Here is a 27,000-nt window from a genome sequence, read left to right as displayed (position 1 = left end):
CCATTACCTTAAAGCACAGATTCTAGCCAGGTGTGCCAGTCCAGGAGAAAATTCTTGCAGGACAAAGTGAAAAGTTGGGTGGAAATTGTTTTTCTCACCCTTATTCTCTGTGTTTGCTTGCCTGTTTTTGTTTCTTTTTTCCAGTCTATCTTTTGGCCATGGTCTTGAGGCCATCTTGTTTCTTATTTTTGTTGGAGGATGCTGCTTCACCTTTGGCTTTTGTTCCAGAATCCTTTAACGATTTCTTTTTCTAAAACCAATTTATTCAAAGAATGACATTATGAAATTACTGTTGTTGAATGCCCTCCTGTTTCAGGTGGTGATTGCATTGTTTTGGTAATGGAGCCAGTGCTCAGTGTAACAGTAGATTTCAGCTACGTAGAAGCTTCCCTCTAAAATTTGGTTTTGTAAGGAATTCACGGTTTGATAGCAGACCTGAGCCCAAACTGCAAAGGAAATTAAACAAATAGAAACTTAGGGCACATAATAATGCCTGTAGCCTGCTCCTAGATGGGTGTTAGCAACCAATGTTGAGGATTATGAAGCCTCTGCTTAGCCTACCAGCCCTATAGGAGGGTTTCTGCAGCAGCCCGACTCACAGGGCTGTTCGGAGTGTCTGCCTCGTGGGCTGTGACTGGCTGAGCCATTTGGAGGTGTTTGGAAGAAGTGCAACAGGAAAGAGTATACTAACTAGTAGTGAGTGAATTATAGGTTTTAAAATCTGACAAAAGAAGGGCTTGATCCCTGCCCAAACCCATGGATGAACGCCTGTCTGTCCCAACCGCATGCAGGTTTTTCTCTGCTTTTGGAAATAGGCAGTACAGCTGTCTTTTGTTTCCGAAATCAACTAACCAACCAGCCTGAGGCAACCTAGTAGTGGTCACTTCAAATACTTAGTACTTCATAAAACGGCAGACAACCGAGACAGGCTTTTGCAATGGGAAATGTCCAACCTCGTGGAGAGAAGCACTCTCTTTCCTCCTACATGGCCTGGTAACTGAGCGAGGCTCTTGTAACTGGTACCTTTGATATCAGCATCCCAGTGAGCTCACCACATGGGAGGAAGCTGGTGGCCTTCTCATCTAACTTGGATTGCCTAAAATGTAGGTGTCTGTCCTAAGTTACGTAGGCTTCCTCTACAGTCACCAGTGAGAAACAGGCACTCCATGTCAGGTTAAGCATTTGAGAGACAGATGAATTGCACTCAGATACGTAGCTGTCTGATAACTCTATGGGGAGCAGAGATAACTAGACTGACTGTCCAGTTTAGACTAGGCAATTAGCTTTTAGCCAGCTATGACGTTCTGCAATTAATCCTGTGTAGAATGTTTAGAGTCTGCCAGTGCAGCTTTGTAGCACAGGAGACACAAGAAACAGCACTGATATATTCAAAATGGAATTTACTTTCTTTACATCTGTGTTCTACACTACACTATGTAAACAGAATTATAAAGGAATTGCCAAATGTTTTTTTTGTGAGGAGTAACTTCAACTCTGATCACAGTCAAAGAACAGACAAGCCTGCAATTGTTTTGCTGATTGCATGTTTTTCTCTTTGCAAACTCACGCTTCTGGCAAACTCAAATCAGCAGCACTCTTTGTCTTCATAAGACTAAATATTTGCTTAGATGTTAGAAAAATAACTAAGTAAATTAGACCTACAGTGCTATTTGGGGACACCTGTCATGATATAATACACACTTGTACTTGTTTCCAGTAAGTAAAAAAGTAATGGATTTGCTTGAAGTTGCTCTATGTGCAGTTTGCAGCTGACACAAAGCTTACTTGCATCCTTTATTGATTGTTACCAGAATAATGTTAAAGAACAACACTTTGTAGTGTTTACTTTATGTTCAAGGCTGCTGTACATGGTATGTCACTGACTATGTGTACAACTCAAGACGGCATATATGATGACTTGTGAGGAAACTGGAAAAAAAATCATGTCTATTTTTTTAAAAATACTTTAACAAAAGAATAGCTTTTATTGTCATGAAAAGATCCAAAACTGTAAACGAGTTTATCCTTTATCTTCATGAGAAAGAACAACCATTGTCCAAGGAATTAGCATACAGGGAAATAAGCCTGCCCTGAGCTGCGTGTTACTGCACAGAGGGAGCTTCAAGGCTGTCAGCTAAACTGTTTGACAAGTCTGCCAGTGAGTCAGATCCTGCTGCTAGAGAAATAAGTTTCAAAGCGCAGCATCTGGGTCCTTTATTGCAATCCAAGAAGGATGGGAATGGTGTTTTAGTTTGACTGTAGCTGGCACAGGCTTAGACAGAGCTGTCAGAGTTACCATTGCCTTTATCTCCTTTCAGATAGCTTGTTTCCTCTCAGTTGCTTATTTAAGTAGATCTGGGACATTTATTTGGCTGTTTTGCTTTATTGGCCCCCCCCCAATATTGCCTTCTGGTTTACTCTGTTATTGGTTGAAAGAAAAAGGTTCTGCTCTACAGTGGGTTACATGCAGACCTCCCCTTTTTTTTCCATGTCTGTATGTAAGCAAGCCACTGAGCAGGAACTCATGTTTTGCATCTGAAGGCTCAAAACAGAGATAGTCACATGATTATATGTGTTGGATGTAGCTTTTGGGCTGAAAGGGCACATAAATCCACCTCAAGCTGTGTTAAACAGGTAGGAGTAAGTTTGTTTTTTCCAGTTGAATTCCAGTCAGAATAGGGTTATACTCTGGTTTACTGATGATGAATCCTCTTAACTGAATAACGTATTTTTAGCATGACTAAGGGGATCCACACCTTGCAAAACACAGCAGTTTATCTCCATATTCCCAAATTATGGCTTAAAGGATAATAGGTAGAAATAGTTGACGCTGGGTGAAGCACGCAGGCTGTCTCCAGAAGGCAAAATGACTTATGAAGCCCAGTGTATAGGTCTTGTAACACATGGCTTGCCAGATGCCTTCCCAGAAATATGCTCAGCTAGCTTACATGGGTTGAGGCTATAGCACCTTCTCTAGCTCTTTTGTGCCTTCACTAGTGATACCTTGCTTGAGCTCCAGCATGGCACAAGCTTTGCCTACAAGCCCTGCAGCTGACTGGTGCTTTCTTGACAAGACTACCAGCATGCTATGTTGTGGCTTGGGACAGAATGCAACAAACAAACCCTAAACATCTGCGATCCTATGCAGATTCCTTCAAACAAATGACATTTTTAAGTTAAAGGCATAGCTTTTATATTATTGTGGTTTTTAAATTGAACAACAGTATTTGTGAGACCAAGGTATTATAAATTTGTGTTTGGAGTCTTTGGAATAGTTCAGATGTTCCATAAGGAAATAGCAAATGTAGGGCATGTAGTGATAGGACAAGGGGTAATGGCTTTAAACTGAAAGAGGGTAGGCTTAGATAAGATATGAGGAAGAAATTCTTCACCATGAGGGTGGTGAGGCACTGGAACAGGTTGCCCAGAGAAGTTGTGGATGCCCCAACCTTGCAAGCGTTCAAGGCCAGGTTGGACGGGGCTCTGAGCAACCTGGTCTAGTGGAAGGTGTCCCTGCCCATGGCAGGGGGGTTGGACCTAGATGATTTTAAGGTCCCTTCCAACCCAAACCATTCTATAATTCTATAATTCTATGAAATTTGAGCAATGGTTTGGTTAGAAATAATTTTTAGTCCAGGAAATAAGACTCAGTCCTAAAACATCTTCAATCTTCCAGGGGAAAGCAGATTTTTCTCTGAAATTTTGAGGAATTGCACAGAGATTTATATATATGTGTATATGTTTGCATTTCCTCCATAAGCTCTGTTCTGCTCTGTAGTCATTCATAGGCACAGATTTATTATTTGGGCTAAGGATGAGTTCATCTTCCAATAACTGGCCTAGCATATACTCTTCCTTATTGGTCTGATTTCAGCAAAGTGACTGCAGGTCCCCTACATTTAGATCACAATGGTGTCTGTCCCCATCTGCAGGCTGTAGGACTGCAGCTCACCAAGCAATATATTTTAATGGGGACAGGTTCTTTCATCAATTCTTTTTTGATAGAACAGCTGAACAGGGACAAGTCTGGCAATACGTTTTTCTTGGAGTTTTTAGAAATGCTGTTCTGGGAGGATCTGTGAAGTTCCCAGAAGGCTGCCTGTGTTCATGTCCTACTGATTTTGTTAAACTAAGACAAAAACGTGTCACTTTATAAGTGTAAGGAGCCTTTCACGACTGCCTTATATAAACTTCATGTATTTCTCTATTTGTAACTATTTTGCTTTTTTTCCTTTGTTTTTCATTTCCTTCGTATGTCCAGATGAATTTAATATCAAAACCTCTTTTCATACCTTGACATTTTCTGAAGTCTCTGTCTGACAAGGAGCTTTACCTGTTACCACACCCCTGCAGGACCAGCTTCTTGGTTTTGGATGAACAGTTTGCTGCTTCTTATCACCCCTTTTGAACTAAATCTAATGAAATTTAGTTGAGCCTACCTGTAGATGTGAAAGTCCATTCCTCACACCTGCAGATGCACTTTTTCCTCTCCTACATGCTGAGATCATTGTTTTCCTCAGACTACGGAAAGGAAAGGGCAATAAGGAGTTATGATATCCCAGGGCAGGGACAGCTTCATGCAACAGGAATCAAAATTGGGGGCCATAGAATTTAGATTAGAAGCCATTACAGAGATGAGGAAATTCCCTGTTCTTAGCACTGGGGATAAATTTATTTAAAAGAAAAACTCTAATAATGCTTTAGTACTGTTAATTTCTGGGACAGTTTAATTATGTCAGAGGATAATCTATTTTGGTTTCTACTCAGACAGTTACAGGTGATGAATTTAGTGGTAAAACACCTATCCTTGCCTGAATACAAGTAAATCTGATCCTTCCTGAACTGATCTAGCCCATCTATTAAAGACTGTCTTGCTCAAGGTGTATCAGTAGTTTGTAAGGTTTCTTCTATTTTTTAGCATTTAAACTGTATCACCAAAAAATATAAGCAGTGTCTGAACAAATAGTCATTTCTTAAAATATTCTAGCTACCAGCTCTTGATTAAGTGAAGAATTGCTCTTCTGTGTTTCACATTATTGCACTCTTCATTTGACTACTAGTGGGCGGATATTTCAAACAGAATCTTTTTGATTATGAGAATATAGGTGATATATTATTTTCTCATTTCCAAATAACCTCTCCATTAGAGAAAGTGTGAGTGGAAAATGAGGAGTTTCTCCTTTGGGTGTCCACTGTGTACATACAGCAAGTTTCTCAGGCAATGCTCATTGGTATTTGTAAATGATCTGTTCTCTATCTGAGAGCTTTTAGTACTGGATGCAGCTGCTCATGCTTTGCCCCATTTGTAAATCGTTTTAAATATGCATGATCATCTCTGGCAGATTGCTTTACTTGCAAGATTTATGAGTTTTTTGACTTCTCTCTTATAAAATAATTCACCATAGCATCTCCTGCACCTTCCTTTCCAAATAAACAGAGAAGCAGCACATTCTGAGAGCCAGGATTTTAGAACGAACAGTCAGAAAATGTAAAATCACAGAATGTCAGTAATTCTCATGTTTAGACTGCTAATCACTTACCCCCCAGGAGTACTTTTACCTCCCCTTCTTATTCAATATGCCATATGTCAGCAATTAACAGTGAGTCAAATTACAGCTCAACACAGTTTTGCTCATGCAGTTAGTGGAGTAGGCAAGAACCAAACTTAATCCAACTATTCATAAGTGCAATGCAAAGGGCAAATGGAAATTGACTACAAAATTATGGATGGTGAAATGTCAATGTTATAAATTATTTTAACTTCAGGGTTCTGGGCGGCAAGGAGGAGCTTAGTAAATAATGAAGTTTTCTAAAATTCTTTGTGTTTTGACAAAAACCTCTAAATACATTTGAGACCCAAAAAGCACTGATTGGAATTGGGACCCCATAGTGCTGAGGGCATTTGTATGAAGTCATACAGATGACCAGGAAGACATGATCCATTTTCACCTGCACAGTGCCAGGTTCAAGGCATGGTACACTGAGTGTGGTGTATAGAAGAGAGGCAGAGCATAAGTGGGGTTAGATATGCTTGCTTCTACAGTAAAGGGCAGGTGCAGATTGCTGTAGCCACATGTAGCTGAGAGATGAAGTGTCACAGTACAAATAATACTGGAAGGATTTACAGAAGTAGTGATAACAATGAGCACTAGTGATAGGCATAGGAGTTCCAGCAGAAGCTTAATATTTTATATGATTACCCAGATTTACACAAAGTTCAGAGTTAAAAGAATATTAGGCATAATTATCATTCTCCCTATCCTAATTTCTCAAAGCCTAATTTTTACTTAATCCATATTTATTACCAAAATCATCAAAGCAAAATGTGACTCATGACCCTTGCAGACTAGATTTTGATTTTTTATATCTCTCAAAACCTCTCTTCAAACTGAGATCCTCCAATATTGTTTGAGATCTTGTATAATTGTTATTCATAAGAAAAAAATCTGACAAGCCAAGAAATACTGTAAATGAATTTCAAACTTATCTGTGCCTGGCCCATCCACAATATTTTACAGCAGATTATATTTCAACCTCTCTGGTTATTTTGTCTTCAGGAACCAGAACCAATATTATGTTTTCTAATGTGAACTTATTTCCAGGTCATCAGCTTCGTTTCTTAGATAGCGATCTGAGAACCATCACATGGATAGCATCATGTCCATCAAGTGTTATCTAAATTTTTTTCAATTTCTGTATAAGCCACTTACAATCTTAAGTGAGAGATTTCAAACATTTCATCCATTGTATTCTGAATTACATATAACCTTGTACTTCTATCTCCCAAATTTCAGTGTGTTTCCTATGCCTGAGTCCATTAAAAAAAAAAAAAAAAAAAAAAAAGAAATGAAGAAACCAAATTAGAAAAAAAAATAGTATATAGCTGTGCATGATTAAGAAACTCTCCACAGATAATTTTTCAAACGTGATGAGATGTAATATTCTGGATACAGTAGCATTTGCAGGACTGTTCTCTGACACAACTGGATCTCCCACAGATATATGCCACTCTATTAAAACCTGGCTTTACATCCCAGTTGTGATCAGACCCAGTGTGTTAGCTTGCTGTATTTGAACATTTGCTAACATAAGATTCATATAAATTCAAAAGATTCATATGGATGAGACTCAGATTGCAGACAAGTCTGTATGACTGAATAATTTCATATCACCTTAACTTATTTTGTTATTTTTCACATCAAGAAAGAACTTCTAAGAGTCTGTCTTCATCTTCTGAATAGAATTATTGTGTGGCTTTAGATAAATGATTTCCCACCCTCTGTGTCTCAGATTGCTGGCTCCCTGACCGTCTTATAGCTGGTCACCTTCATGGGGCTTTTTTCAGTCAGGAGGATGAGCATTGGTATTAATGAAGCTATAACTTAATTAATTCACATTTTTTTCATAATATTGGAAATATTCTGCTTTCCAGAATGCTTGTATTAAGCAAAGGAATAAAATGGAAACAAAGCTTAGTTGTCTCATGGTAAAACTTGTTGGAAGTTTTTGGAATTTATTCTTTTCACCAGCAGACATTATGACCTACAGTTTGACTGCAAGACACTCTGTGCCCAGGTCCTGTCAGGTTTCCACAAGATTGTTGGCAGAAAATTGTCTATCATGCTTCTATATGCAGCAATATCCTGTGTAATGTATGTCCTCTGATAGCGTCTAGAAGTTTCTGTTACAGCAAAGATCACTCTCTGTTAGATGCTGCCCTAACCAAAAGCCAAAAGACAAGATTCTTTCCTAAAGCCATTCCCTTCTGGTTTAAGGCACTGGGTGGATGTAAAAGAGAGCTGGGAGGTGCAAGGAACAGACAGTATCAAAAAGATGGCAGGCAGCAATCTCTGTTTATCAGACATTTAACTGTTGCCAAGTCTATTTCTTGTAAGCATCCTTGCAAAGGACAGTTTCAGGGAATGATTTGAGAGAACAACAAGGTCATTTTGTGGTTGTTTGTGGGGAGTTTGTGGGGAGTTCAAAGGCATTTACCTAAAAACTTTGTAAGTGTAGGATGGAGCTGAGACGTAGGAGTAAGATAAAACTAAGTAAAGGCGAGTTATTTTTAGTGCAGAACGAGTAGAAGGGAGGTCATTAGAGGATGGCTGCGAGATGGGCACCATAACTAAAATAGTGGGTTAAAATGAGCTCTTTTGCTACATTATTTTCTATTATTTTAGAACTGTATTTCAGATACACGTATTTTAAAAGAGTCAGCCATTAAGATTTAGAAAAACTTTTGGTGTAAAGTTGTGAGGAGAGGGCCAAGAGAAAAACATGACTAGGTTATCTGTCAATAGCAAGATGAAAGTGCTGTCAAAAGTGATCAAGAAAGAAGAAAGACCAGAGGCTGGTGGAGAGAAAGTTAAACATTCGGATTGCTTGTCAGCAGATAGCTGGATGGTTTGGAGACATAGCTCGTGTGGACACAGGGGTCAGGTCTGAAGAAAAGAAACAGACCTATAATAGATCCTTCTTGCTTCACTTCACCCCACAGAACTAGGTGGCGAAAAGGGCAGTCCTGGGCCTAACACATTGAGGAAATGATTAGAGGAGCTGAAGAAACACAAGGACATGTACAGCTGGAGGAAACTGTGAGAGGATCAAATACTTTGGAGATGTTTATAGTCATTGTTACCTACAGTCAGACAGAAAGAAAGAAAGAGAAAGAGAAATAGAACACTAATAACTTCTTCCTAGCCAAACCAGTCTTAGATTTTTTATTTATTTTTTTTTTTTTTAAATGCATTTTAATGAATAACCTAGATTGGAGATATTTTGGAGATGGAATGTCCATTTACAAGGCATCACGTTAAGGGACAGAGAGACATGGACAAGTGCTACTATACGTTAGAATCAATGAGGGTGAAAAAGCAGAGGAAGGAAAACTATTAGAGGTGATGGAAATCACAGAATTCAGTCTGCAGCTCAGAGGAGAAAATGGAGCCAGCAGGGAAATGCAGTGGAAGAAGAAATAGTGAACGAGAAATGAATGAGTAGCAGGCGGACATGATTTGAGAAAACAAAATAAAACATCCAGAAATAGATAAATAAAGCAGAACTTGGTGTCGCAAATGAGTGGTTTAGGCTGCTTAAAGAATCACCGTCAAGGGTATTAGCAAATGTGATTTTAATAGAAGTTTATAAAAAGGCGACTTAACAGAATTTGATAGCAAGGTCCACTCTATTACTTACTAAAACATACAAAGAAAAATCAGATTAGAATAACTCAGATTGATTTATAAATAAAGAGTGAAAGAGAGCAGAGAAACAAAAGGGGTAAGGAGTAGGGAAGACCTTCCCGTTGGGTCATGATGTTCAAAATGGACTCCCTTGCTTTCTAAACTTCTCAAAGGGGAGTTTAGCTGTGGCTGAATCCAGACTTAGTCTCAGACTTGGTCAATGATTCATGTCTAAAGGAAAAGAGAGGGTACAAGGGATAAAGGAATCTTCCTGTTGAGTCACGAGGCTTGGAATAGACCCCCTTGCTTTCTAAACTCCTTCTCAGAGAGGAGTCTAGGTGTGGCTAGGTCTAATCCTAGTCCCAGACTTGGTCAACAGGTATTATCTAAAGGATTATGGTTATTTAGCAGCAATTTGAGGTTCATTTATGGTTTGAGGTAAATAATAAGATTTTAGCAGCACTTAATCACGGATTAGTTTTAAGATTTACAAAGCGAGCTAATCACAACAATAGCTTGATTACAGATTGATTTACAAAGCATGCAGACAGACATAAAGGTATAGATATATACAAAGGTATGCCTGTTAAAAATTCCCCTCGAGTTCTGTGAAAATGCTCACTTCAAATGTCTCGGCATTCCTCAACGGGCCAGGGTTGAGTCTTGCGGAGGAGAGAGTTTTAGTCCAGGTTGTGGTCTTCCAAAATTTCACAAACTGGAGAGTTTGTGAAATTCTTAGAGGCATCCCACTCAGAGAGAGATGCTGGTCACAGCCCGCTGTGGTCCAGGAGAGCTCAAATAGTCTCCCTTTGGACCACTGTTTATAGGTTCGCAAGATGATTGGCTTTAGTCATTAGTAAAATGATGGAATTTCAGTAACCATGGTGTCGTTCCACTCGAGCTACAATCCAGATAAGGAATGTCCCAGGGTTGTCGGGAAATGACTCATTATTCCATTATTCTTGCTTTCGTTACCCGCCTTGGTCAGGTAACAGGAGTGCCTGGTATGATCAGTGCTGTTCTCTGCCTTAGTCATGCAAGAGATGCTGGTACAGTCAAGGGACGCTTAACCGTCCAACTCGTTACACAAAGGCCAGGGCCTAGCTGGAATTTCTAAGATCGTAGAGTGGTCCAGGGGAGACGGAGGGGAAGGAATGCACTACCTCACTTGGTAAGAAATTAATTGTGTGAGATGCATAGTTAGATCAAAAATGGTGAACATCCAGGAAGAAGAATAATTGCTGTGTTTTGTATTTCAGAAGGGAAATTGAACAAGATTGTGTTGACTTTATCCTTCCTTCTTCCCTCCCTTCCTCTCTCCCTCCTCGCTTCATTACCATTTCTCCTTACCTCTTTCCACTTTCTCTTGAAATTCAATTTTCTAGCCAACCTTATAATGTGAGTCAATGAAAATACAGTCCCTACATCATATAATCTCAGACTGGAAGAGGGAGAAGCTTAGCGGTGAGTGAGCTACTGACTTTTGAAGGCAACCGCATAACTCAGTCCTACAGAAGAAGTTTCAACTGAAAGTTGTAACTTTATACATCAAACAGATTTAAGGTAAAAAGCTGTATTAATATGAGAACTGTCAACAGTAATTTGATTCTTTCTTTCTGCTGATTAGGAACAAATATGAAAACATTCTAAAATGCAAAATGAGCTCTTTGTTGGTGAGAGAATAGCAATTACCTCTCATCAAGGCACCTTAACAGAAAATCTTTCCTGCATTTCTCTCTCCCTTTGAGACTGAAGACTGGGATATGTCTTTCCACGTTGGTATTTCTGATGCAGGTAATTTGTCTCCTTGGGCACTTTCACCACCACCTGTTTAGGCTTAAAAAAAAAAAAAAAAAAGAAAAGATTTTGAGAATGATTAGTATTCTGTTGTGCTGTCTTTTACAACAGGGAATTTGAAAAGCTTGACTGACAAGGTATTTGATCATTACATATTCATAAACATCTTTCAAGCTTTACAACTGCCATAATCAAGAAATAATAATTCAAGACCCATCAAAGGAACTGATTTTCAATCTATGATGCTTCACATTTTTCTTTTTTGTCCCTCTGTGCCCCCAATCTTGATGATCTCAAACAACAGTAATCAGAAAATTGCTCTTAAATTTGCTATCAACTTGTTAACCACGGGGATATACAACAGAAGATAAACAGAAACATATTTTCTGTGTATGATAAATAGCCATTTTGCTAAACTGCCTCTGCTCTACGTGAACTTCATGTCTCTCATGAAATTCAACAAAGGGAAATGCCAAGTCCTGCACATGGGGAAGTATAACCCCACATATCAGTACAGGCTGGGGCCAGCCAGCTGAAAGGCAGCTTTGCAGAAGAAGCCCTGGAGTTCCTGGTGGACACCAAGTTGAACATGAGCAAGGAATGTGCCTTTGCAGCAAAGACAGCCAGTAGCCTCCTGGGCTGCGTTAAGAAGAGCGTCACTAGCTGTCAAGGAAGGTGATCCTTCCATCTGCTCAGCATTGGTGAGACACAGCTGGAGTGCTGGCTCCAGTTCTCGGCTCCTCAGTACCAGAAAGACATGGACACACTGAAACAAGTTCAGCAAAGGGCCACAAAGATGATCCAGGGACCGAAGCATCTGTCATATGAGGAGAGGGTGAGAGAGCAGGACTGTTCAGCATGGAGAATAGAAGGCTCAGGGGGGTCTTAACCATCTGTATAAATACCTGATGGAGGACAGTAAAGAAGATAAGGACAGGCTCTGCCCAGTCGTGCCCAGTGACAGGACAAGAGGCAATGGGCACAAACTGAAACAAAGGAGAATGATTAAACGTAAGACAAAACTTTTGTTACTGTGAGAGTGATCAAGCACTGGCACGTGTTGCCCAGAAAGGCAGTAGAGTCTCCATCCGTGGAGATACTAAAAACCTGTCTGAACACAGTCCTGGGCAACCAGCTCTACTTGAGCAGAGGGTTGTACTAACCAGTCTCCAGACATGCCTTCCAACCTCAACCATTCTGTGATTCTGTGATTCTGTGTTGTCTTTTCTTTTAATAAAATACACAAAGCTTGCTTCCAATAAACATTTGGTTTTCTGGATGAGCATGTGTTTAAAATGTGTTTCAGAATGCTGTAAGAAGGTTTTGTAAGAAGTTCATTACAGAGGTGGGGTCAGTGAAAAGTGGAGCAAAGAAAACTCTTATGAAGCCGGCATTAATGGCTGTTGCTGTACTTAACATTCTGGTAAAAAAACTGTGATCTCTGCACAAAAAAATGTAAAACTGTGTATATGGTTAGCTTATTCCACAAAAATATCTAAGATTGTGACCTTTTTCTTTGTGCTCTTTGGAGTGAGCTGTTTTCCTTTTTTTTTTCTCATGGAGAATTTACAGATTTCTTTTAAACTAAAATCTGTTCCCTGAACCTCACTATTAAAAGGACCTGTGATACCTAACATACAACTAGGGCACTTAAAATGAGTGTATGAGGAGGCTTAGCAAATAAAATACTGTTTAATTGAGGAGCTGTCTCCCTTTTTCACATTGAAGTTTTTCAGGTACCTGTGTATGCTCAGAAGTAACTCAGTCTTGTCATGACTTGGTGATTAATACATATCTCTGAAATGCTAAGATCAATAAAACAAGCGTTTTTATAGCACATGTATCAGATCAGGCCACTCTAATAATAATGAGGTGACCTTTACATGTTTTAAAAATGTATTTATGGCAATCAGCTGTTAAAGGCCTGCTTGAGCTTGAGTTAGCATTTAGAACATTGTTTTCAAAAGCTACTAATGACCTTAACTTCTGTGAATTTGTTTTATGTATTTTGAAACCATTTATCCTACTAGCCTCTGAAATTCTGTGGCAATTCTGTGGCAATGAGTTTCCAATTTAAATAGATCCATATGAAAAATGTAGTTCTTATTGTAAATGTGCTACCTCATGATTTTGCAAGGGCTGATTTCCATTTATTCCATGTACTCTGAGAAACAATAAATGTCCTTCTCCCTAGAATTCCTAATTCTATTAAGTAACATCATATCCTCTTCACTGGCTTTTTTAAGCCATAAAGTCCTCTTCTTTACAGTCTTATCTAATCTGGAATGTATTCCACATATCTAATAGCATTTGTTGCCTTTCTCTGTCCTTTTCTAACTCCACTATAAAGTTTTTAGAAGATGTTTGCCAAGAACTTCATGCAACATTTAAGATGTGGGCACGTTGTGGATTTATGCAGTAACACAATGATGCTTTCTGTTCCATTCTCTATGCATTTCTTAATCATTCCTACTCTCTTTTTTACCAGCGACTGAGCATTAGTTAATGGGGGCAGATTTCAGAAAACAATGATTTTAGGATTTCTTTCCTGCCTAGTGATAGCTAATTGAGGCCAGTCTTGTGCAAACAGGGTTATTTTACACTGGTGATACCAGTTAATAAATATGCTGATAAACTCAGACAACTCTTTACAGACTCTGTTTGATGATCAATTCATACAGTCCAGGTTTCAGACTAGACTTGTGTTCTAATTTCTCTTAATTTACACTTGTTTTCTCCAGTTAAAAATAATCTATAAAAGGACCTTCCTAGTTTGTCCATGGAAGTCTAGTTTCTTTACACTTTCCTGTAGGATTCAGAATGTAACAGATGATCACTTTCCTCTTTGCCCAAGGAAAGTCGAACCCAGATTCCCCATTCCCAAGGGGAAGTACATTAAAATACAAGACTGCTCCTAATCTAGCCTCTTAAATCAGTCTCCTTTTGCATGAAATTGCTAAAGGTTTTTCAGGTCCAAAGACAGTGCCTGAGCAAGAACCAGAGTGACCATGAGCCCAAGACACTGAGGCAAGAGACCGCAGTTGTGTAAATGGGATACACAAACTAGCGTTTGCATTTCTATGTTAAAAAGTCATTTTGTAAAAAGCAACAATGATAAAAAAGGATTGACTGGAGAAGAAAGTTTTATCTAACAGGGTAGAAAGTTCCTCCTTCTCCTTCCTCCTTTCTTCTTTGACTTGCTACCTTGGTCTCTTGTACTGAGTATCTGCTCTCTATGTGCTATGTGGAACTCTTATTTTCCCCTTCCTCAGCATTTCTTTGAATAATACTTGTATTTTTGTGCTTAATTGGCTCATTCTTACTAGTCTTAGGCTTTGTTAAAACAAAAAAAAATCATGTTTTTTAAAAAAGATGGTAATATTGTAGAAATCAAGTGTCATTAGAAGCATCCATTGTACACAATCTCATCAACCTTCCAGCTTTTATTCTGTTATATCATTTTCATCAAGACCATGCTCATGATTACACGTGGGGCAAATCTGGAAGATAGAGTGATTCTTCTAAGCTCATTTCCTTACCCCAGCTTGTTCTGCTAGCTTTGGTGGTACTCACAGTCACACTGGCACAGAGTTGGGTGTGCCCTTGTTGCAATCACCACTTCCAGGGTACCATTCAGCTCCCTGCTAGAACGATATCAAATGGTCATGAAAGAATTTGGCTTGCAACTGATAGGATGCTTTTACCTATTATTACACTCAGGTTTTAGATGAGGTATCTAATGGGAGTAGGAGGAGCTAAAACTGCTTTTTAAGAATAAACTTGACATCTTTTTGAGATAGGGAACATGAAATGGGTTCTGTGAAAGTAGGGGACTGATCTAATTGAGTTTGGATGCAAAGCATAGGCACCTTTGAGTGAATCATCTCAATCTGAGAATCAAGTACCAAAGAGTAGACCATATGGATGATTGTAGCACACAGAGGAAAACATATCTCTTCATTACTGAAATACCTTCTGTCAGCACTGAAGTCAAAATCTTATGAACCTTTTCTTGTGAAAGATGTATTTTGCTTCTCTTCCCTTATGAGAATTTATGCTGCAGTCACTTAGGAGACTCTACATACTAGAGACAGCTGCAGTACCTGATGACATTAATCCAGCTGCACTGTTTTATTCCCAGTGGTATGGGCAATGGATTGTCTGCTGAGATTTCAGATTGAGATGTAGTGACATGTGTTTCTTCGGTGGTTGCAGTCACCCAGTGAGCAGTAACAAAAGGATTTTCCAGTTACAAGTGTTTTGATGTATTTCAGTTTGCAGAACTAATTTAAGAGGAATGCAGTAGCCAGTTAATTGAGCTATCCTAGTTTGTTATTGAGATGACAAACTAATTTTTATTAATAAGCTTTTTTTGCAATACAAGATTAAAATATGTATGTGTTGATTCATTCAATGCATCACATGAAGTCATCCTGACATTAGTAGGAAGCATTTCTCACTTTTCATCCTGTATTACCAAGTAGCTTGTCAAAAAGCTTTGTTAATAAAAATTGCTGTAAAGTTTTAATGTCCCTATAGAAAAAAAGTCATGAAATATTTGAATGTACATAAGAATTTAAGTACAGATGAGAACATAGACCATCCAGGCTGGCATTCTGTCTCCAATAATGACAAACACTAGATGCTTCAGAGCAGATCAATGAACATATGGGACAATCAAAGAAGAGAAATGTTTTTGCTGAGTAGCTTTCTCCCTAACCTTATACAATTTTTACTAGCTTTGTCTTACAGTGGGAAATTTATATATCCATTCAGTTCTTTTGTTTTGTTTTTTTGGTCAGTTTAACCAGATTTTCTTTCCATCTGTGGAAACATTCCAGTCTTTGGGAGATCTTGGTAACCCTAAAGTCTTAATGCTATATATGTCAAGAAGTCAGACAGTTCAATTGTTTGCATAGGTCAGTTGTGTTCTGTGGGGAGATAAAAAGAAGTATTCTGCCTATTAGCATTTCCAATTTGGCTCCGTCTCTGTTAACTTTAGATTGTATGATATATATTTTTTAAAAACTCCTGAGAAAACTATCTTTGAAACTAGTATTTTGGCACAAATATGCTTTTTTTTTTTCAGGAAAGTGAATGATTCTGTATATTTTCCGTGTTTTCCAGCCTAGCAGATTAAGTGGTTTAGTATTTTGTGAGCCTCTAGTATAATTACTCAGGTCCATTGCTTCAAAGGGTTAGGAAAAAATAAAGTATTTTCCCTTGAAGTCTTGCCTGACAGTTTCTGCTGATGTTAACTGCATTGAAGAAACCTCTATGTGGGAGATTTCTTGGAACTACGTTATGGTGACCCTTGAGTTATAGGTATCACCCGATTCAATTTACCTCTCTTGTGAGTCTGACAGATCACCAGGATCATCCCGGCTTCAAGTCATTTAAATTACGCAAACTCTTTGTTCTCTTCTGTAGAAAAATACTAAGAGGAGGGTCTGGCAGATGCATGTGTTTCAATTCATGATCATTCTAATATATGTGCTGCCTTGCCTAGTTTTATATGGGCATGTGTCTTGAAATGTTCATTGTACAGAGAGAGAGGACCAGTCAAGAAAGGAATTTGTACAGCTCTGCTTTGATAATTGTTGACAGAATGGCTTGAAGGACACTCATAGCTTTGGCTACGCAACCTCACCTGTTTTTCAAATGTACGGATGGAATCTCTTAATAAAAATGGTAAATTTCACAGGATTTTACAGGGTAGAAGCCTAGGAGCTTTCCCTGTCCTGGGTAATTCAGAAACTAATATATCTTCTGTTCTATTGCCTGCTAATGCAATTAAATAGGTTCTGCCTTTGTTCTTAGTTTGATTCCACATTTCATCCTTCATATGATCTTTGATTACTCTTTCAATAGCTTTTATTTGCCAAAGTACAATGATGTTATGGAAGAGAAAATAGTGAAAAGCATCTGCAACATCTGCACGGCACTAGTCCGTTGAGCAGAGAAAAAGCCCGGGCTCCTGGGAAAAGTTTGTCCTGCAGATGGTCTCTGTTGTATAGAAAGAGCAGTGTGTTGGTGACACCCAGAGAGGACTGTGGCAGGAAAAGTAACTATTTTGGGATTAGTTTACATCAGTTTTTAAAAAGTCTGTGGGGCTTCTGGGCATGATGACATGAGTATTTTGGCAAATGAAGGACTCAGCAGGTGTAAATCAGCATACAGCTCACTCCAGCTGACAATATAGTATAACTACTCTAGCACTATATGGAGGAACTAATTTCCCTTGAAGTAATCATTGTGTTTCCATGCATAAAAACCACAACTCAGATAATCTGAAACTTTTGAAAGTATCATTCCTTGAGACTAAGTCCTTGGATAACCTGCCCTGTCAGACAACAATATCAGAGGAAGAGGCAGAAGAAGGGAGTTTCTACTTGAACGGAGTTCCAGTTTATGGCAAAATCAAAGCAGAAGACCTGCTAGATGAAAGTCATCTTTCTGTTACATTTACTCTTGTATTGCCTGCACACTTCTGCTGAATCACAGGGGCTTTTACACATACCCAGGAGTCAGTCATGCAGTAATTCGGAAAAATCCCTTTTCACGAGCACAGGAATGTTTGGAAATACTGTACTGTCATAAAGCAGAGGCTGAATTTCCACAGGGGCTTCAAGTGCACATTTATTATCCTATGTACAGTTTAAAGCATAATATTGTTACATAATTTTTTCTAAAGCTGCTATTTGATTTTTTTCCTCATTTATCATTCTACCACTGCTTGGGTTGACATAGTCTATTAATTCCTTCAAAGCCATTCAAATTCATGATTTTATGACATGCTCTACTTTGTAAGATCTCTTTTTTTCTACTGTTTCCTAATACAAACCTGCTAGAATCAGTCTGATGAAAAACTTCTTGGATATAATTTTCAAGAAGTAGTTTTCCAGTTTATCAAATTGAAACAAAACTACAAGTCTCTGTGAAATAATAATATCAAATAGAACCTTACGCAACAAACTTAAAAGAAAATAATCTCCAAAGCAATACCAATGAGGCCTAAGTGGAAGGATTTAATCACTGTTACTTTTCTTGTATTTTTATTAGATCTACACAGACTCTTACAAGCAATATACTAACAAGCTTAGCAGTGTTTGGATGGAGAAAATCTCAGCTGAGGGATCCAGAGAGATTCTGTGTGGAACAGCTTGGAGATACCAATTTCCCAAGAGTGGACAGGGCAAAACCTCCTCCCAGAAATGAGCTCGGAGCCAATTGTATCAGCAGCGCTGTCACTTTTCTCCCTTCCCCCTCTCGTCATCCCTTAACCAAAGCTTAGGGACATAACATTCAGGTGTGATAAAGTCATAACCACCACTCAATGAGCACTTGTGAAATTTGTTCTCTGCAAGCAAACCTTGTTTGCCCAGCAATTGTATGCATGTAAATCGGGTATGACCCTCTGGCCATTCAAGTACAACACCAGTATTTTCTCCCTATAATCATCCCAGATGGAGATCAGAGACCCTTGCAGTGGTTTCCATCTTTTCTTGCCCCCTTTACATTTCTTATGACTCCTCTGCAATTGTTCATGCTGTTCAGGTTCAATGTGGCTGATCTCTGAACAAGAACTCCTGTAGGAGGGGTTCCTGAGGCAAATGCAGCAACATTTTGTACTGCTTTCATAAAACCTGCAGGAACATAAGGACTGGTGGCACTGAAAGCCCCTTAGAAGTGGAGACTGAGACTGCATCCGTTAGCTTCACCAAGAGCTCTAGAAGTCCATCGCACATCTCCAAACTGGGCGAAGCCACTGGGAGTGCTGGCTGCTGTCACTGCAAAGCTCCTCTCAATCATTATTGAGAAGGGTTGGGAGACCCTGAAAACTGGGCAAATATTCCCATCTTCAAAACAGGCCAAAAAGACAATCCAGTGACCAATCAAAATTTGTCACCCTCCTTTTGATTCTTGGGAAAATCATGGAGTGTGTCCTCTTGGAGCACATTTCTGAGTGCATGAAGGCAGTTTTTCTTGGGAACAGTCAGCACAGATGTGCCAAGCGTAGACCTTGCCTGATCAGCCCAACTGCCTTCTATGGTAAAGTGACTGGATTCGTAGACAAGGGGAGAACAGTGAATGTCATTTACCTTGACATTAGTAAGGCTTTCAACAGAGTCTTTCACAGTATTTTTTGTATCCAAACTAAGACTTTACAGTCTGAATGGGTGGAAAAGTATCTTGGTAAAAACCTGTTCGAGTAATCGGGCTAAGTAGTTAAAGGGTCAGTTAGAAGTGAAGTACTACAGGGGTGTATCCCGGGACCTGTCCTGTTAAACACCTTTATCAACAACCTGAAGTGGGGGAGAAGAGGGGCACTTGGAAGAATAGCCTGATGGAAACTTCACGCAATTCAGCATGGACAAACGCAAAGTCCAGCAGCCGGGACTAAGCCTCCCACACCCACCACAATGCTACACACTTGGGATGACTGCCCAGGGACAGCTCTGCAGACACAGCCCTGGAGGATGTGGCAGAGAGCAACTGCACAAGAGCCCCTATGACCCTGGCAGCAGCGAGGGTCAACAGTGCCATGGGCTGCATAAAGAGGAGCACAGGTACTACTACATCCAGGGAAGTTATCACCCCACTCTGCTCAGCACTCATTAGACCACATCTCAACTACTGAAGTAGTTGAGGGCCCTTCAGTACCAGGCAGGCACCAACAAACTCCATTCAAAAAAGGGGACCCAAGATGGCCGGGGGCTGGAGCACTTGACCTGTGAGGAGAGGCTGAGAGTCCAAGGTTTGCTCAGCCTCGGGAAGGGAACTATTCAGGGGAAGCTAGTAGCAGCTACCCAGAACCTACAAAGAGGTTACTCTGAAGATGGCGAGAGGTTCTTCACAGTGTTGCATGGTAGGAGGATGACAGACGATGGTGTTACACTCAAAATCTTGTTTACAGGCAAAGAGAAACCACACCTTATACTTATAAAGCCAAGAATTTATTGTTAGTATAATTGAAATCTTAATGGGCTAATCATTACTAGCCTAGATCTCTTATTACAGAAAAATAAAGAATAGCCAAAGCAGGTTTTAATAATCATAATAATTCAGTTAAAATTGTTGTACACACACTACCTAGTTTCTACCCCTTTTTCTCATGTTATGCTCGCCCTTCCCCTGATCCTCAGGGTCTTGAGGCTGGTAGTTTCACTTTGGTGATGGTTGTGGGTCATATTACTGCGCGTCATCAGCACGTGGAGTCCTTCCCTGGGAGGAATATGATGTACATGTTGACAGTTTCTTCTTCCTCAGTCTAGGATCAACTTGGGGTCTTTCTTATATAGTTGCTAACATGCTTTTATACCTTTACCCATTCTTCATTGGTCTGTAGCTCCATGTTAAATTCAAATTTGTTATATATCATGCTTTTTACATATGCTAGATACTATTTCTTTATTTTCTTTGTTTCCCCTAAAACCAGTTTTGTGCAGCTCCAGGTCTGCATTTCTTTAACTGACCATGGGTGTGCTGTCTATAGCCATGGGGTCTCCAGAGCTACCCCATGCCCCGTTTGTTGTAATGCCATGCCTCTGCTCCTCTATGCTGCATCCAGTCTCTCCACGTCTTAAGTCCTCCACTATCACACCAGGCCTGTATTTCCCTACACTAAAGCATTCTGTTAAAGTCATAAAACCATGGTGGTACTGTAGAAATACAAACAAAACTAAAACAAATTAGCCACAGACTCCTGATCAATGAGAAAAAAACTGCTCTAACAGCTAAACCAAATAAAAGAAAACTGCAAGCATGTCAACGAAAGTTCAGAGAGAGCAAGCACAACAGCCTCAGTCCTGAGGCCTTGCAAACTCAGTACAAAGCTTATGGCTTGCTGCTGGCAATGGCTTGTTACCGTATTACAGGGTCACACGGTTACAATTGGCATACACTTAAACAAGAGATGTTCAGAATGGATATATGGAGAAACTTGTTCCCCATGAAAACAGCTGGGGCAAGGAAGAGGTTGCCCAGAGAGGTTGTGTTGTCTCTGCCCATGGAAGTTTTCAAGACTTGACTGGATAAAGCCCAGAGCAGCTTGGTCTGATCTCATACCTGACCCTGCTTTGAGCAGGAGGTTGGACTACAGGCTTCCTTCCAGCCCCTTTCAGCCTGAATTATCCTGTGATCCTGCGAAACTGCCCCAACCACAGATAGCTCAAGGACTCCTTTAAGTGCCAACATGATCGATAGCCACAGACATTGCCTCAGCAGTGCTCCCACTGGCCTGTGAACGTGACGGGGAGCCCAGCTGTGCAGTTTGTAGGTGTGAGGAACAGTCTGAGAGGGCAACCCCATCATCAGGGCAGGAGGAACCACAGCAGCTCTTTGCTGGGAAGGAAAGACTCTCAGGAGCACATATGGACATGTGCCTTTGGTTTGTTCTCGTCTATTTGCTTAGCACAACATTTCTCTTTACTTATTTGAGAACCTTTCACCTGCATTGTCTGCATTATTTGACAGACTATAATAAAGGGAATGTTTTACTGACCTCTTGAGAGCACTTGAGGCCTGAAATGGAGGGCAGAAGGCTATTAAATTTAATTCATGTTTACTGTAACAACAACTTTTTCAGCTGTTTTTTTAATGATATTTCTCTGAGCCATCAGTGCCAGGGCAGCCCTAAGAAAAGCTCTTTAAAAATACTTTTATTCTGAGTGGACTCTGAAGGGTTTTGTACCGTTCCTTGTCAGCATTCTCTCAGTGCCCTGTGACGGTACCAAGCTTATCCTGGAAAACATGGGTGGCCTCTTTGAAGATAATGCCTCACTATAGACTCTGTGTATTCTGACTTCATCCCAGGAGGAAGACTGGCTTCTTCTTTTGCTTTGTTTTTCCTGAATAATTAATGTTTACGATAAAAGGTGACAGGACAATCTGGCATTTGGTAGTGGCTAGCAAAGTAAGTTGGCTATAAGACTGGAGGACAAAATGGAGGAGATGATTGCTTGAAGTAGAAAAGGAAAGGGCGTAAAGATTTAAGTGTCTTAGGGGAGCCAAAAGCAGAGATTTAAATAATCAAAGTGCTTGGGTACCAGGCAATCTTGCTGAGGTAGATACAGATGGCCTGATTCATAGCCTTCCTTCCCTGCTATCTCTAGCCATGGGCCAGGCAAGGGCCATGGCAGTGTCCAGCCTAGCTGGAGCACCTGGACTGGCAGGGTAACCTTCCCCTTTGCATGGACTGGTAAATGCACAGCAAGCCATGATAAGCCTGACAACATTTTCTAAGCTGGCATCAACCTCATCTTCTTGATGAGAAGCTAATACAGTAAAGCTGCTAAAGATGTCTGGTGGTAACGGACAGCACAACCCCTATGGACAGGTGTTCATATGATTGCATATGAATCATGTGGCCAGCATCTCCATTTACCATGGCAGCAACCATGGTATCAAAAGTGATTTTGCAGCATAATAACTTCATATTTTGAATGTTGATGACATGAGGCATGTGAATAAGTGCCAACAGTGTTTGGTTTCCCTGCATGGAGAGCACCTGCCCAGGCCCCACAGGTACTTAAACTTTTGGTCAAAAGCATGGGAGACATGGAAGGGGAGGCCCAGCTCAGGAAGAGGAGAAGCAAATGAAACACATGATCCAGGCAACCTGATTATGCAGAGGCAAAACTAGAAATATTTTGGGTGTTTGACTTTTCTAAAGAAAACACCAATTTTATTTAGAAAGAAAAGAAAAAAGTGTTTCCCTTGAATATCATTTTGCCAAAACACTTTTCAGTCAGCCCATCATAGGTGTGAGACCTCAATTTGCTATTATGCTCTCTTGTTACAGAGAATGGTGAAAACCCAGCTTCTCTTCTGCAAGAATATCCAAGCATTCAAGATACTGTTTCATTTCAAAACAGAGTAATTGCTGTTTTTGTCAAAAGGGAATAACATGGTTCAGGAACAATCAGTGTCTCCTCTTTCTGCCAGGTCTTCAGTCTGCTGGGGTTGCTCCTAGTCAGGGCCCACCCCTAGGAAGGACAAGACAAACTCCCAGTAAAAGCCCAGACTCCCAGGCTGGCTGAATGCGTGGTGGGAAGCCCCATCTGCTCCCCTCTTTGGGTAGGGAAACCCCTGTGTCAAGGAGTGCCCGGGAGTCCTGCTGTCAGGTGGGCTGCTATGGGGCAGTGGGCTTGGGACCACTTGGCTATGGCGCATCTGAAGAGCACCTGGCAGCTCTGCGCTTCTCAGCCTGGTTTCTGGGATGGGGCTTGGTACCTGCCTGCCTCAGAGGCCACCCGGCAAGCAGGGGAAGTGGCAGGAAGCCCACTGGCGAGGCAGGGCATGACTCCACAGACGCTGTCAGACCAGCACCTACATCTCCACCTACAGCAGACCAGTGTGTCTGCCTGGTCAGGCTGGAACTGGCATTTCTGAGCTGAGAAACTTTGTCAGAATGTTTGTGGCTTGCTTTTCCCACTGACATTATTAGGAGAGAGATGTGAAGTGCTTACGATAGAGCCTTGTCAAAGCATTATTAAATGATTTCATGTTTTCAAGGAAAATAATTCCCATAGGGATGTGCTCCTTTTTATCACATATTAATCATTCACCAGCACTGAGGGTATATCTATATGGCAAAATGCAGCACTGTGCGGAAGCTGTTACTGAAACCAGTACAGTCCCATTGGGGGTAGTCCACCTGGCTAATTGTGGGAGGAGCTTACTTATGTAGAGGTGGGCAAGACTGAATGCTTCACCCACGCTATGTATAGAGAGCTCCTCTGTGACTTTGACTGAGAACAATTTCTAAGATATTAGCTGAGGGAAGAGAGAGAGTGTGAGGCTGAACAAAAAAATTTAACCACAGGGCATCACAGATTGGCCAAGGACAAATTTTTTTCCCAATGAAGTGAAAGGAATTTCAATGGGTCCCCAAGACAAGAGTGGAAAACAGCCCTGTGGACCTTATACCTTATACCACATCTTGTCAAGATGGAGGAAGCAGGAACTGGGAAAAATGCTGGTTTTGTCTTCTTTTTCATCACTTTCAGCTTGTCATCCTGCAGCTGTGAAGATCTCATTTCTCTGACCTTTTACCCAAGGAGTTTTAATCAACTGACACAGTTAGCTGCTGTGGCTTAAGCAGGCATGACTGTGTCTTTAATAATGCAGGGTAGGTTTGTATTGGCATGGGGGAGAGGAGAGACCTGGAAACTGTGAAGGACTGCTGTGTCTAATTCCTTATCCCAGAGGATTTTAAAGACAATGAGGTTATCACAGTAAAGTTTGCAATAAAGCTATGGAAAATCCTGACATTTAAGAATGGTCCCAAGAATAAAATTGCAGCAATTTACAGTGTGCTTAACAGCAGAGTGTACTAGAGAGTCCTTCACTGGGGATACCTGTGTGAGAAGGTGCTGATAGTAAACGTGCCAATATCTTCCAGAGAGATGTTCCTGTTAATAACAGGTGCTGTTGCTAGCAAATTTCATATCTTATTTCCCCATCAACACAAAACAGAAAACATGTAAACTATAGCTAGACAGAAGCAGTGACTTCTATTAGCAGAGTACTCAGGTTAGCTAACTCCCACACCTGAAATTGTTCTGGAAGGCTTATATTTCTGACAATGTTTGTGACTCTTAATGGATTTGGTTGCTGGAATTGAAGTAAAGGTAACACAAGTTTGCTTATCAGCAGCAGCAGTAGATGATAAAAATAAAGGTCAGCAAAACACGAAGGCTGAAACTGTGTATACTAAAATCAGCAAAAGCCTTCACCCATCTCACTTCTGCAGGTCATCCCATAACCATTTGCATCTGTCAAAATATTACATTTCTTGCATAAAATGTTACAAAATAAACAAGCACAAATAAATCTGGAAGAATATAATTAAAGTTGTGGCCTGTTTATTTACCGATGTAATTTTAATTCCCGTTCTTATTAATAACTAGCAAGTAACCACTCAGTTTTAATCTCTTTAACTTTGCTTTTTTTAACCCAAAATGGAAATAGTTCTGTAGCTATATGCAGCTGGTATACATGTTGTCAGATGTGTATTAACTTTCTTCAGATAGATATACATCAAAATACCTGAGACCTTCATATTTTTTCACATAATGCAATACATTGTGGGCAGGGGAAAAAAAATGTTATAGAGACAATCCATGTTGGATTCCCAACAGGGTGTTGTAACTTTCATACAAGTGTATACAAGTGTATAGAATTCACTGGAAATTTTTATTTTTCTGTGCTGGAAAGCAGCCAGAACTTGCATGCTTTATTGAATAATGTGCTTTGATGCTATACTTATAATCTATGATGAACTGATTTCTGGTGAAAAAAATGGGGTTTTGCCATTGGTGTGCCAAAAATATAAAACCCATGTTCGTGTGTGGGGAAGAGAATGGAGGAGGACTCAGAGAAGAAACCTGAGACTTTGGGGAACAGAAATGGAGGCAGGGAGGAAGGTCATGGCAGGGAAGAAGAGGCTGGATGGTGAGTGGTGGCATGAGGAGGGGGCAAAGGGAAGCGCTGGGGCAGGGATGGCTCAGCAGGGACCAGGGCAGAGGTTGGAGCCAGGACCTGGAGAGGAAGGGGCAGGGCAGCAGGGGTGAGACTTGGTGGGGAGAGGTGCAATGGGCTGTGCCCACCTGCACGGGATGCGATGTGCCATTAGAGACAACAGCATAACACATTTGGTATCTTGACATTTCTTTCCTTCTGAGGGCTAGCTGTTCTCACCTTCACACTGATTAAGCTGGGCAGGAATATTATTTCATTGTATATGGCATACCAACACTGGTGTTATTTCACTGGTTATGACATAGCAAATCTCATTAAGTAAAAGGTCTTAATAAGGGAATCATAGAATCATGGAATAGAATCATAGAATCATTTAGGTTGGAAAAGACCTGTAAGATCATCAAGTCCAACCGTACACCTAACACTGCTAAGTCCACCACTAAACCATGTCCATAAGCGCCTCATCTTTTTAAAACCTCCAGGGATGGTGACTCAATAACCTCCCTGGGCAGCCAGTTCCAGTGTCTGACAACCCTTCCAGTGAAGAAATTTTTCCTAATATCCAGTCTAAACCTCCCCTGGTGCAACTTGAGGCCATTTCCTCCTGTCATATGGTTTGGGTTGGAAGGGACCTTAAAGATGATCTAGTTCCAACTGCCCTGCCATGGGCAGGGACACCTTCCACTAGACCAGGTTGCTCAAAGCCCTGTCCAACTTGGCCTTGAACACTTGCAAGGTTGGGGCATCCACAACTTCTCTGGGCAACCTATTTCCAGTGCCTCACCACTCTCATGGTGAAGAATTTCTTCCTCATGCCTAATCTAAATGTTGTGGTTTAAGCCCAGCTGGCAACTAAGCACCACACAGCCTCTTGCTCACTCCCCCCTGCCCCAGCAGGATGGGGGAGAGAATCAGAAGAGTAAAAGTGAGAAAACTTGTGGGTTGAGATAAAAACAGTTTAATAGGTATAGCAAAAGCCACGCAAGGAAGCAAAGCAAAACAAGGAATTCATTCGCTACTTCCCATTGGCAGGCAGGTGTTCAGCCATCTCCAGGAAAGCAGGGCTCCATCACGTGTAGTGGTTACTTGGGAAGACGAACGCCATTACTCCGAATGTCCCCCCTTTCCTTCTTCCTCCCCCAGCTTTATATGCTGAGCATGACATCATCTGGTATGGAATATCCCTTTGGTCAGTTGGGGTCAGCTGTCCCGGCTGTGTCCCCTCCCAACCTCTTGTGCACCCCCAGCCCACTTGCTGGTGGGGCAGTGTGAGAAGCAGAAAAGGCCTTGACTCTGTGTAAGCACTGCTTGGCAGTAACTAAAACATCCCTGCCTTATCAACACTGTTTTCAGCACAAATACAAAACACAGCCCCATACTAGCTGCTATGAAGAAAGTTAACTCTATCCCAGCCAAAACCAGCACACTGAATCTACCCTCTTTCAGCTTAAAGCCATTACCCCTTGTACTGTCACTACATGCCCTTGTAAAAAGTCCCTCTCCAGCTTTCTTGGAGGCCCCTTCAGGTACTGGA

Source organism: Gavia stellata, chromosome 6 (genome assembly GCF_030936135.1).
Source record: "Gavia stellata isolate bGavSte3 chromosome 6, bGavSte3.hap2, whole genome shotgun sequence".
Lineage (NCBI taxonomy): Eukaryota > Metazoa > Chordata > Aves > Gaviiformes > Gaviidae > Gavia > Gavia stellata.
The sequence above is the reverse complement of the archived record's forward strand: the minus strand, read 5'-3'. Positions refer to the sequence as shown.